Below are 12,486 nucleotides of genomic sequence, written 5' to 3'. Positions count from 1 at the left end.
GCACTGAGGAGTGCTAAAAATTATTTAGTAGATACTGCTGACAGATATGACTTTTGACAGCCAGAAATATTAATGCACAATTAGGGAGGACACCCCAAAAGCACTGAGGAGTGCTAAAAATTATTTAGTAGATACTGCTGACAGAAATGACTTTTGACAGCCAGAAATATTAATGCACAATTAGGGAGGACACCCCAAAAGCACTGAGGAGTGCTAAAAATTATTTAGTAGATACTGCTGACAGAAATGACTTTTGACAGCCAGAAATATTAATGCACAATTAGGGAGGACACCCCAAAAGCACTGAGGAGTGCTACAAATTATTTAGTAGATACTGCTGACAGATATGACTTTTGACAGCCAGAAATATTAATGCACAATTAGGGAGGACACCCCAAAAGCACTGAGGAGTGCTAAAAATTATTTAGTAGATACTGCTGACAGATATGACTTTTGACAGCCAGAAATATTAATGCACAATTAGGGAGGACACCCCAAAAGCACTGAGGAGTGCTAAAAATTATTTAGTAGATACTGCTGACAGATATGACTTTTGACAGCCAGAAATATTAATGCACAATTAGGGAGGACACCCCAAAAGCACTGAGGAGTGCTAAAAATTATTTAGTAGATACTGCTGACAGAAATGACTTTTGACAGCCAGAAATATTAATGCACAATTAGGGAGGACACCCCAAAAGCACTGAGGAGTGCTACAAATTATTTAGTAGATACTGCTGACAGAAATGACTTTTGACAGCCAGAAATATTAATGCACAATTAGGGAGGACACCCCAAAAGCACTGAGGAGTGCTACAAATTATTTAGTAGATACTGCTGACAGATATGACTTTTGACAGCCAGAAATATTAATGCACAATTAGGGAGGACACCCCAAAAGCACTGAGGAGTGCTAAAAATTATTTAGTAGATACTGCTGACAGATATGACTTTTGACAGCCAGAAATATTAATGCACAATTAGGGAGGACACCCCAAAAGCACTGAGGAGTGCTAAAAATTATTTAGTAGATACTGCTGACAGATATGACTTTTGACAGCCAGAAATATTAATGCACAATTAGGGAGGACACCCCAAAAGCACTGAGGAGTGCTAAAAATTATTTAGTAGATACTGCTGACAGAAATGACTTTTGACAGCCAGAAATATTAATGCACAATTAGGGAGGACACCCCAAAAGCACTGAGGAGTGCTACAAATTATTTAGTAGATACTGCTGACAGAAATGACTTTTGACAGCCAGAAATATTAATGCACAATTAGGGAGGACACCCCAAAAGCACTGAGGAGTGCTACAAATTATTTAGTAGATACTGCTGACAGATATGACTTTTGACAGCCAGAAATATTAATGCACAATTAGGGAGTACACCCCAAAAGCACTGAGGTGTGCTACAAATTATTTAGTAGATACTGCTGACAGATATGACTTTTGACAGCCAGAAATATTAATGCACAATTAGGGAGGACACCCCAAAAGCACTGAGGAGTGCTAAAAATTATTTAGTAGATACTGCTGACAGATATGACTTTTGACAGCCAGAAATATTAATGCACAATTAGGGAGGACACCCCAAAAGCACTGAGGAGTGCTAAAAATTATTTAGTAGATACTGCTGACAGATATGACTTTTGACAGCCAGAAATATTAATGCACAATTAGGGAGGACACCCCAAAAGCACTGAGGAGTGCTAAAAATTATTTAGTAGATACTGCTGACAGATATGACTTTTGACAGCCAGAAATATTTATGCACAATTATGGGGGACACCCCAAAAGCGCTGGGGAGTGCCAAATATGAAGAAAAAATAATAAACCTCTATCCTCCTCTCTGCACTAGCAATTTTGGTTAGAGCAATTGCAAGAACAATATTGTATTCTCTGTCCCTGCTCTAATTAGCCTATGACTACACCCTGCTCTCTCCCTCTGTCAAATGGCGATGGATTGCTGTGGAGGCGTGTATTTATAAAGTTGAAGTATCGCGAGAACCGAGCCCCGAGATCCGACGACGTCACAATGACGTTCGGCCTCGATTTGGATTCGGAATGGGCGGGAGAGTACCGAGCTGCTCAGCTCGGTACTCGGATACCCAAAGTTCGGGTGGGTTCGGTTCTCGGAGAACCGGACCCGCCCATCTCTAATTATTATTATTATTATTATTAATATTTATTTATAAGGCGCTACAAGGCATCCGCAGCGCCGTACAGAGACAAACAAAATCACAATACAATGGGAGACAGCACAGTACAGTAAACACAGCAACTCAGTACGCTCAATGCACAGCTAGAGAGGGCGGGGAAGGGGGAGGGAGGATCCGAAAACGACGGGGCCCAAGAAGGGGGGCGCGGAAGACAGGGAGAACCCCAGGGGGGAGGAGGGAGCGAAAGTGGACGTGGGGTGGAGGACCTTTGAGGAGGAGGGCTAAGTAGCTGGAGAGCAGAGTTAGAAGTGGTGGAAACAGGAGGAGAGATGGCCCTGCTCAGAGGAGCGTACAATCTAAGGGGAGGGGTGGACAGACAGAGAGACGCAGGGGAGAGAGGGAGAGTAGGGGGACAGAGGCAGAAGATAAGGTAGGAAGTTAAGTGGGAGACAGAAAGGCTTTAAGAAAAAGGTGGGTTTTTAGGGCCCGTTTGAAGCTGGACAGATTAGGGGAAGTTCTGATGGAGGGAGGGAGCTTGTTCCAGTGGAGGGGGGCAGCGCGGGCGAAGTCTTGGATACGCGCGTGGGAGGAGGTTATAAGGGGGGAAGAGAGGCGACGGTCAGAGGCAGAACGGAGAGGGCGGGATGGAGCATGAATAGAGAGGAGGGTGGAGATGTAGGGCGCAGTGGAGTTGGCGAGGGCCTTGTAGGTGAGTGTGAGGAGCTTAAAGAGGATTCTGAAGGGGAATGGGAGCCAGTGAAGGGCTAGGTAGAGGGGGGAGACAAAAGAGGAGCGGCGAGAGAGGAAAATAAGCCTAGCTGCAGCGTTAAGGACGGATCGAAGGGGATCGAGATGAGAGTGGGGGAGGCCAGTGAGGAGGAGGTTGCAGTAGTCCAGGCGGGAGATGATCAGAGAGTGGATAAGGCATTTGGTGGCATCTTGGGAGAGGAAGGGCTGGATGCGAGCGATGTTGCGCAGCTGGAAGCGGCAGGATTTAGCAAGAGAGAGGATGTGGGGGCCAAAGGAGAGAGAGGAGTCGAGGATGACACCAAGGCAGCGAAGTTGGGGGACAGGGGAGATAGAGGTGTTGTCGACAGTGATGGAGAGGTCAGAAGGGGATGGGGTATGAGAGGGAGGAAAAACTATGAGCTCAGTTTTGGCAAGGTTAAGTTTGAGAAATCGAGAGGACATCCAGGAGGAGATGGCAGAGAGGCAGGCGGACACCCTAGAGAGGAGGGAGGGAGAGAGATCAGGAGAGGAGAGGTATAGTTGAGTGTCGTCAGCGTAAAGGTGGTAGCTGAAGCCGAAGGAGCTGATGAGTTCACCCAGGGAGGAGGTGTATAGAGAGAAGAGTAAGGGTCCCAGAACAGAGCCCTGAGGGACCCCGACTGGAAGGGTGGATGGGGGGGAGAGACCCAGAGGTGGTGACAGAGAAGGAACGGTGAGTAAGGTAAGAGGTGAACCAGGACAGGACTGGGCCGGAGAGGCCGAAAGACTGGAGGGTGTGAAGGAGGAGGGGGTGGTCAACGGTGTCAAAGGCTGCAGAGAGGTCAAGGAGGATGAGAAGGGAGAAGTGGCCCCTGGCTTTTGCAGAGAGGAGGTCATTGGTGACTTTAGCCAGGGCAGTTTCAGTGGAGTGGAGGGGGCGGAAACCAGACTGGAGAGGATCAAGGAGGGAATATTCAGAAAGGTAGGAGGTGAGACGGCTGCAGACGAACCTCTCAAGAATTTTGGAGGCAAAAGGGAGAAGAGATATGGGGCGATAGTTCGAGAGAGAAGATCAGTGGTTCCCAAACTTTCTCAGCTCAAGGCACCCTTAGGGTTACCATAATTTTTCCAAGGCACCCCTAAGCAAAAATGATTACCGGGTAGTCCCGTTTTTAAGTAGTTGGGTCAAAATGACGTAAGATGTATTTAGACCTCTTCACCATCACATTGTGCCCCTTTATCATATCACTGCGCCCCTTCACCATATCACTCTGTATCCCCTTCACCATCTCACACTGTGTCCCCCTCTTCGCCATCTCACACCCTTTGTCCCCCTTTTCGCCATCTCACACTCTGTGTCCCCCTTTTCGCCATCTCACACTCTGTGTCCTTCTTCATCAGCTCACACTCTGACCCCCCTTCAGCATCTCTCTCTGTCCCCCCCCTTTAGCGTCTCTCTCTGTCCCCCTCCTTCAGTGTCTCTCTATCCCCCTCCTTCAGTGTCTCTCTATCCCCCTCCCCCTTCAGCGTGTCTCTCTGTCCCCCTTCTTCAGTGTCTCTGACCCCCCTTCAGCGTGTCTCTCTGCCCCCCTCCTTCAGCGTGTCTCTGTGCCCCCTTCAGCCTGTCTCTCTGTGTCCCCCTTCAGCCTGTCTCTCTGTGTCCCCCTTCAGCCTGTCTCTCTGTGTCCCCCTTCAGCCTGTCTCTCTGTGTCCCCTTCAGCCTGTCTCTCTGTGTCCCCTTCAGCCTGTCTCTCTGTGTCCCCCTTCAGCCTGTCTCTCTGTGTCCCCCTTCAGCTTGTCTCTCTGTGCCCCCTTCAGCCTGTCTCTTTGTGTCCCCCTTCAGCCTGTCTCTCTGTGGCCTCTTTCAACTTGCCTCTCCGTGGACTCCTTCAGCCTGTCTCTCCATGGCCCCCTTCAGCCTGTCTCTGTGTCCCCCTTCAGCCTGTCTCTCTGTGTCCCCCTTCAGCCTGTCTCTCTGTGTCCCCTTCAGCCTGTCTCTCTGTGCCCCCTTCAGCCTGTCTCTCTGTGTAACCCTTCAGCCTGTCTCTCTGTGTCCCCGTTCAGCCTGTCTCTCTGTGTCCCCCTTCAGCCTGTCTCTCTGTGTCCCCCTTCAGCGTGTCTCTTTGTGCCCCCTTCAGCCTGTCTCTCTGTGTCCCCCTTCACTTCCTTTACTTACCTTCTTTCCTCACGCCCTCTCTGCTGCTGCTCCTCACTGAGGCTGATGGACATGATGAGGTCACTCCCGGCAGTCAGTGAGGAGGAGGATCCGGCGCTGGATGATGGGTACGTTTTTGTTTTTTTTCTTTTTTCTTTTTTTTGCTATGGCGATTGCGGCACCCCTGTGATAGCGCCGCGGCCAGAGCCGGATTTAGACCTCATAGGGCCCTAGGCAGGATACTGTTTTTGGGCCCCCTCTCTGAAACAATCCATAGCACTATATTTTTGCAGTCTACCATATACCCCTATAGTTACGTAGAAGTAAAAGCATGTGCCGCCGCATGCCTATCATATACCCCTATAGTTACGTAGAAGTGAAAGCATGTGCCGCTGCATGCCTACTATATACCCCTATAGTTAAGTAGATATGAAAGCATGTGCCGCCGCCAAAGGAGGTGAGGGCGTGGCTTGCATCTTTGGGGGCGTACCTAACATGTGAAAAGAGCAAGGCCACCCTGCTGCAGAAAAAGGCACCCCTAAATAATTACCAAGCAGTCCCGTTTTTTTAAGTAGTTGGGTCAAAACAACTTAATAAATATTGAAGTCAGGGCAGAAATACTTACTTAAGTTGTTTGCAAAAATAATACGCATAAATCCAAGTATGTGCTCTTGTCACTTTTGTCCCTCTATCATCACACTGTGCCCCTTCATTATCACTTTTGCCCCTTCACAATATCACATGTGCCCTTTCACCATCACCACCTCTGTGCCAATCACCATCACCACCTCTGTGCCAATCACCATCACCACCTCTGTGCCAATCACCATCACCAATTCTGTGCCCCTTCACCATCACCACCTCTGTGCCCTTCACCATCACCACCTCTGTGCCCTTTACCATCACCACCTCTGTGCCCATCACCACCTCTGTGCCAATCACCATCACCAATTCTGTGCCCCTTCACCATCACCACCTCTGTGCCCTTCACCATCACCACCTCTGTGCCAATCACTATCACCAATTCTGTGCCCCTTCACTATCACCACCTCTGTGCCCTTCACCATCACCACTTCTGTGCCAATCACCATCACCACTTCTGTGCCAATCACCACCTCTGTGCCCTTCACCATCACCACCTCTGTGCCAATCACTATCACCAATTCTGTGCCCTTTCAACATCACCACCTCTGTGCCCGTCACCATCACCACTTCTGTGCCAATCACCACCTCTGTGCCCTTCACCATCACCACCTCTGTGCCCATCACCACCTCTGTGCCCTTCACCATCACCACCTCTGTGCCCATCACCACCTCTGTGCCCATCACCATCACCACTTCTGTGCCCCTTCACCATCACCACCTCTGTCCCTCCGTTGTTTTACTTACCTTTCTATTGCCTTTCTTCTCCGGCGCGCTGCTCCGCCTCGGTCAGTCCAGATTTAAAAAAAAAAAAAAAAAAGAGTCACGTGATCGCTCGTCGGGTCCCGGCAGCCTCTCCTCCTCTCTCTATCACTGAGACACTGAAAGGGAGAAGAGACTGCCGGGACCCGATTCGCGGCACCCGAGCCCCCCTCCCCCGATTCGCGGGACCCGTCCCCCCTCCCCCGACTCGTGCGCGGGGGGGGGGGGGGGGGGTGCCGCGAGTCGGGGGAGGGGCCAAAATTATTATTATTATTATTTTTTTAAAATTGCTCCTGTCCCCCCCAGCTGTGCCCCCCGAGAGCCGCTAGGCCCTAGGCAGGTGCCTAGGTTGCCTAGCGGTAAATCCGGCCCTGCCCGCGGCGCACACTTTGGGAACTGCCGGACTAGATCTATGTCTTCAATCACTTCTCTCAGCAGTGTTCCAGAGCCAGTGATCTAACTGAACTAACTGAGCTAAATGAACTATCGAGTCAAATGAGTGAAATGAACTACTGAGTCAAATGAGTGAAATGAACTAATCTTTTGAACTAATCTTTTGTGTGAACTAGATTAGAATGAACTAATCTTCAAAATGAACTAGATTTCCCATCACTACAACACGATATCTGCCACCAGGTGCATAGAGAAATACACCAACTGATCTAGCAAGGCATCTGAACCTGGTCTTCAATATTCCAAAGGTAGGTTCTATCATACTTATAGTAGATATAACCTCATTATATCTACGCTGGGCAGGAGTCTGTAAAATCAAAAGAAGTTTCATTAACCAGGAGTGACACCCATTATCTAACCTAGATTAACATACAACTTGCATATCATATATTTATTATGTTAAAAAAAATATTTTTGGTATAAATAGAATTCAAAGACTAATCTGCTAAATTTTAATTAATAAACATATTATGAATATCAGGCAGATTTGGGGTAATTTTTAGAGGCTTAACTGGCCTGCATAGGGCAGTGCATGGAGATTCTTGGAATCTCACCTGTCAGAGCCACCTCAATTTATCTGGTGTTTATTCTAGCGATTTTCTTGCAGGTTACAAAACTGCCGCTTCAAAATTATGACTCCAAAATGGGCGGATCAGGGGGCCTCCCTGGAGGGAGGCCTAATTATATAACGTGGGTGCTATTAATTTAACACCGGGACTGGTTGGAGTTTTCTAAATTTTATGTACCCATTTTTTTTTTCCTTATAGGGCATCCAACATTCCAGGATCCAGATAAGCAGCAAATGAGTTAAGAAACCAGCACTCACAAGAACAACATAGAAGTTGCGTTTATTTCTGACAGATTTATTATTATTCATTCTACCCGCGGGACTTACATCATGTATGTTTAATGTTTGGAGTTTTTCCTTTCATGAACAGCCGCACGAGTGGCTTTATTGCGGTATCTGGAATCGGATTTAGAGGTTGCTCCCTCCTTGTAACAAAGAACTCGTTAGGTCTGTATAAATCATTATCCTAGTGGCAGCACAGCTGCAGAAGCCGGCTACGTGATATACCATCTACATTAGGATACGGTTATCTGCATCTCCACATATTTGCTTTGTACATCATAGCGTAAGAGTGGCTTATCATTAAGAGACCGAGGCGTCTCGAGACCGGAATGAATTGAAGACATCTATACAGTCAACTGATAGAGGTAATATCCGTTGAGAGATACACGATGTGAGCACATTACACTTCTTATATTGTTATATCTAACATTAAGGAGAACAGACTGATACTCAGTTCAAGATTTACTGCCACGGACGTGAATACGGCTGATTGCAATTATATACTGAGGATATCGCAGCTTTATGATATGAGCATAATTATATACCTCTAATATTGACATATACAAAGGAGGACAGATGGATTTCAAGTTCATGTTCTAGTCATTGATGTGGACACGGCTGATTGCGATAATATATTGAGGACATTGCGGGCATGATCGGATCTTTATTCTACACATTTTTTCAGTGACTCAGATACATTTATATTTTAATTTTGCAGAGTATTTTGATTGGCCAATCATATGAATTTTTTGCTAATACAAATGGTCACAGTACTTCTGAGCTCCATCAGCGCTAAGAGCTCGGTGTGTGTGTGTGTGTGTGTGTGTGTGTACATGTACAGTTGTTTTATTTACTATCCGATCAGATTATATTGGAATCATTTTTTGATATTGTTAAGAATTTGTTTTTACGGTCATTTTTATGTGTTTTTTGTTTTTATATGGTATGATGACATAAATAAATGTTACATTTTATATGGTGATTCGTGACTATGTACATTGATTCATTCTTTTTTATTAGCTGGTTGAGTCTTTAGCGCTGCAGTTTGTTTCAGTGTACTGCATTGTATACAAGAAACCAGCACTTACAAGTGGTGAAAGTGACAAGAACAGGTAGGAGAGAACAGGACAGTCTGCCAACTGTCCTGCATCTGGTGGGACAGTCCCGAATTTGGGTGACTGTCTCACTTAGGACAGTTGGGAGGTATGTCACACTTCACACTGTACTACTTGTGAAGGCAGAACTGTGTGCACCTAACTGTAGTACACACAGTATTGCCTGTGTATTTATCTAAAACGATAACCATGTTACATCATAGGGGGTTACCCTGTCTAAAGTGCCCAGGCCCCCCCAGAGCCTTAATCCAGCTCTGGGCCTGGGCATAAAAATATATATATATGGATTAAGCAACACTAAAATAGCCTCTTTTTACATAGATAAATATATGTTGTACCACAAACCACCCTTTAAGAATGGGCCGCTACTTATGGGCCAGTGCTGTGTGCTTTCTTCCTGGGCTAAAGTCTGCCAGCCCTCCCCTGTTTGTAACGTTCAAAAAAGTGGGTTGAAGAGCAGCGGTGAGAGAGGGCAACCCCGACGGGTGCCCCTTTCCAAGGACCACCCTTTCACTTTAAGAACCATTCAATAATATTGCAGTTGTGGGTTCAGTATAAAAGTATTCTATCATTTGGATAAATGATGGGGCAAAGTCTCTAGCCCTCAGGACCGAATACAAGTGAGGCCATAGTACTGTATCAAAGGCTTTATTAGTGTCCAAACTCAACAGCATATTAGGAACGTCTACATGTTGCGATGCTGGTATAACAGCTGCCAATGCCGTTCTAATCCCTATAACTGATTGACGTCCTTTTACAAAACCCAATTGGTGATCTGTTAGTAACTCAGGAAGAATGTCCTGTAGTTGGTCAGCTAATATTTTAGCTAGCAACTTAAAATCAGAATTTAATAAAGTAATTGGGTGATAGGATGCAACTAGTTATGGGTCTCTTCCAGGTTTGGGGATGACTGTAGCATAAGCGTCATTAAAAGATGGGGAGGGTGGTTTCTCGAAATGAATAGTTTGAAAAAGATCTAGCAAAGTAGAGGCAATATTATGCTGTAAAATTTTATAATACTCTGCCGAAAAACCATCCGGTCCCGGAGTCTTACTAGACTTCGACCCTTTAATCACTGCATTCAACTCAGCCATAGTAAATGGGCTAGATAATATGGTTCTTTGGTCTTCTGTAAGTTTGGGTAATTTAGCCTCTTCCAAAATCTGGGCCTGCATGGAGGCATCAATAGCAATATCCTTATACAGGGCCTCGTAATATTGTTGGAATTTCTGTATGATATCCTTAGACTTAGTGTATGTTACATTAGTGGATGGATCTTTGATTGCAACTACACGTCTAACTACGTCTTGGATTAGACATTAGAGACAACAACCTTCCCGTCTTGTCTATAAAACTTATTTTTAGTGTATTCTAGATTATGCCTTGCCTGTGACAAGAGGTAATTCTCTAAAAGGGCTCTAGTTTGAAGGTATTGCACTCGAGTTTCGTCTCCAGGGTTATTTACGTATGCCTCAAATGTCTCCGTCACCGATGCTTGTAAAGACTTCTCATGAGCCTCTGTCTCCCATTTTTCCATGATACATAACCTAAAATATGACCATGCATCACCACCTTTGTCGTCCTCTATAAAAGGACAGGCGTATCCCAGTGCTCAATGTTATCATCCACATACTCCATCCATTTTGCATTTAAATACAATTTGAAATCATGGGAGTAAGCTAAGCGAGTAGGGAAACGCCGAAGGCGACAACATTCTCTAGGTTGTGCTAGACTTACCATGAGCGAGACCGGCACGTGATCCGATATGAGAATATCATGTATATCCAAATGCTGAATATAGGAAACCAGGGCGTCAGCCACCAAAATCTAGTCAATCCTGGAGAGAGAGCGGTGAACCGCCGAGTAAAATGTGTTGGACGTGTCTGAGCCGTTAAATAACCGCCAGGGGTCTTTCATTTTCAATGAGGTACGTAAATTATGAATGTTTTGTGTTAAGTGCGTATTGTCGCTAACCAATAATGATTGCCGAACCTCGATTTGTGTTTCCAACGCACAAAGATTTATTCGCAAAAGTAGTAGAATATGTTCAAGTGAAGTGATAATAAATACAGCCGTTACTTATCGCAGGCGCTCTGGATCCAGTGTGCAGTCATTCAATCCTGAAGTCTGGGGACAAGATGTCTGAACACTAGATGTGAAGCTGCTGCTTATATGCACACAGAAATACAGTAATACAATGAAGATGGTATAGCTTGCTTCTATTGGTCCAGGTTTCAGGAAGGTCCAAGGGGTTGTCAATCATTGGCTAGTTCATCCTAAGGAATCCAAAGGAGGGGGTCATCTCTCCAGGGGGTATGCTCGGCTCTTCCCGCCAAGATTCCTTAGTCTTAAGTAGTTCATAATTCCCTATTATTCATAACTTGCGTATGCACTCTGCGATTCCTTCGCAGAGTGAACCAAACAGTAGGAAATGTTAAGAGGTTTATTATGATACCACTCATGATATGATTCCTTCAACCTATTCCGTATATTTCACTAATATGCATGTAACTTTAATATAACACATAAATACTACTATATTTCGACATAACTGACTATGTATTGCAACTACCATTAATGTGTGCTATTTTATAAGTATGCGTGTTTGTGCGAATGTATGGTAAAAGACCAAATACTGTTGCTGCCACGTGTAGTAGCTGCGTATGCCCTTTCACGCCGTAGCGTGCCCTTGTACGCCGTAGCGTACCGTACGCATCTTTTCAGACAAAGACAACCAAGTTTGCTCGATTTTAATTGAAATGACTTTATCCAATTAGCTGACTTCGACATTTGCCATGTGCGAGGATGGAAATCCTTAATCGGGGGCATCTTATCCATAACGGGATCATCAACAGTGTTAAAGTCACCGCCTATAATCAATTGTGAGTTTTCCCTCTGTGCCAACACAACAAGTAAATCTGCATAAACATTACGTAAAAGTGAGTTGGGGGCATAAATATTAATCAATGTGTATCTCTTTTGATGAATTGAAACATCCATAATAATATAACGGCCCTGTGTATCTTTTATGGTATGGTGGATTTCATATTGAAGATCCCTATGAAAAAGGATAGCGACTCCTCGTGCCTTAATATGAAATGGTGCCGAAACACATTCCGCGATCCATCTAGCTTTCAGTGTTGAGTCGTCTCCCTCCCTCCAGTGAGTCTCCTGAAGGAAGACCAAGGGGTAAATGTATCAACCTCCGGTTTCTTCAACTCCCGCGAGTTCGGCATCTTCGCAGCTTAAATTTAAAGTGGCACTGCCTTGTAAAGAGAAACTTCCCTTTACAAGGCAGCGCCGCTTTAAATTTAAGCTGCGAAGACGCCGAACTTGCGGGAGTTGAAGAAAGCGGAGGTTGATACATTTACCCCCAGGTCAGGATGTAACTTGTCTAAGTGTGTGATCACTCTCTGTCTTTTGTTTGGGGAATTAAGCCCTCCTATATTCCAAGACACTAACTTAAATTGCCTTTAAGTTAGGTCCCTCCATCCCAGCAAGTAGAGGGGTCCTCAGAGCATATGGGCCCTGGGTGGTGGACATTCATCAACAAGCAAAGTACTAAATCTATCATGACATACAGTACTGATCTTGTTAGTAATGCACATAGGACAACATCATGAATGCAAAACAGTACA

The sequence above is a fragment of the Mixophyes fleayi genome, chromosome 3 (assembly GCF_038048845.1).
Source record: "Mixophyes fleayi isolate aMixFle1 chromosome 3, aMixFle1.hap1, whole genome shotgun sequence".
Lineage (NCBI taxonomy): Eukaryota > Metazoa > Chordata > Amphibia > Anura > Limnodynastidae > Mixophyes > Mixophyes fleayi.
This window is presented reverse-complemented; position numbering follows the sequence as displayed.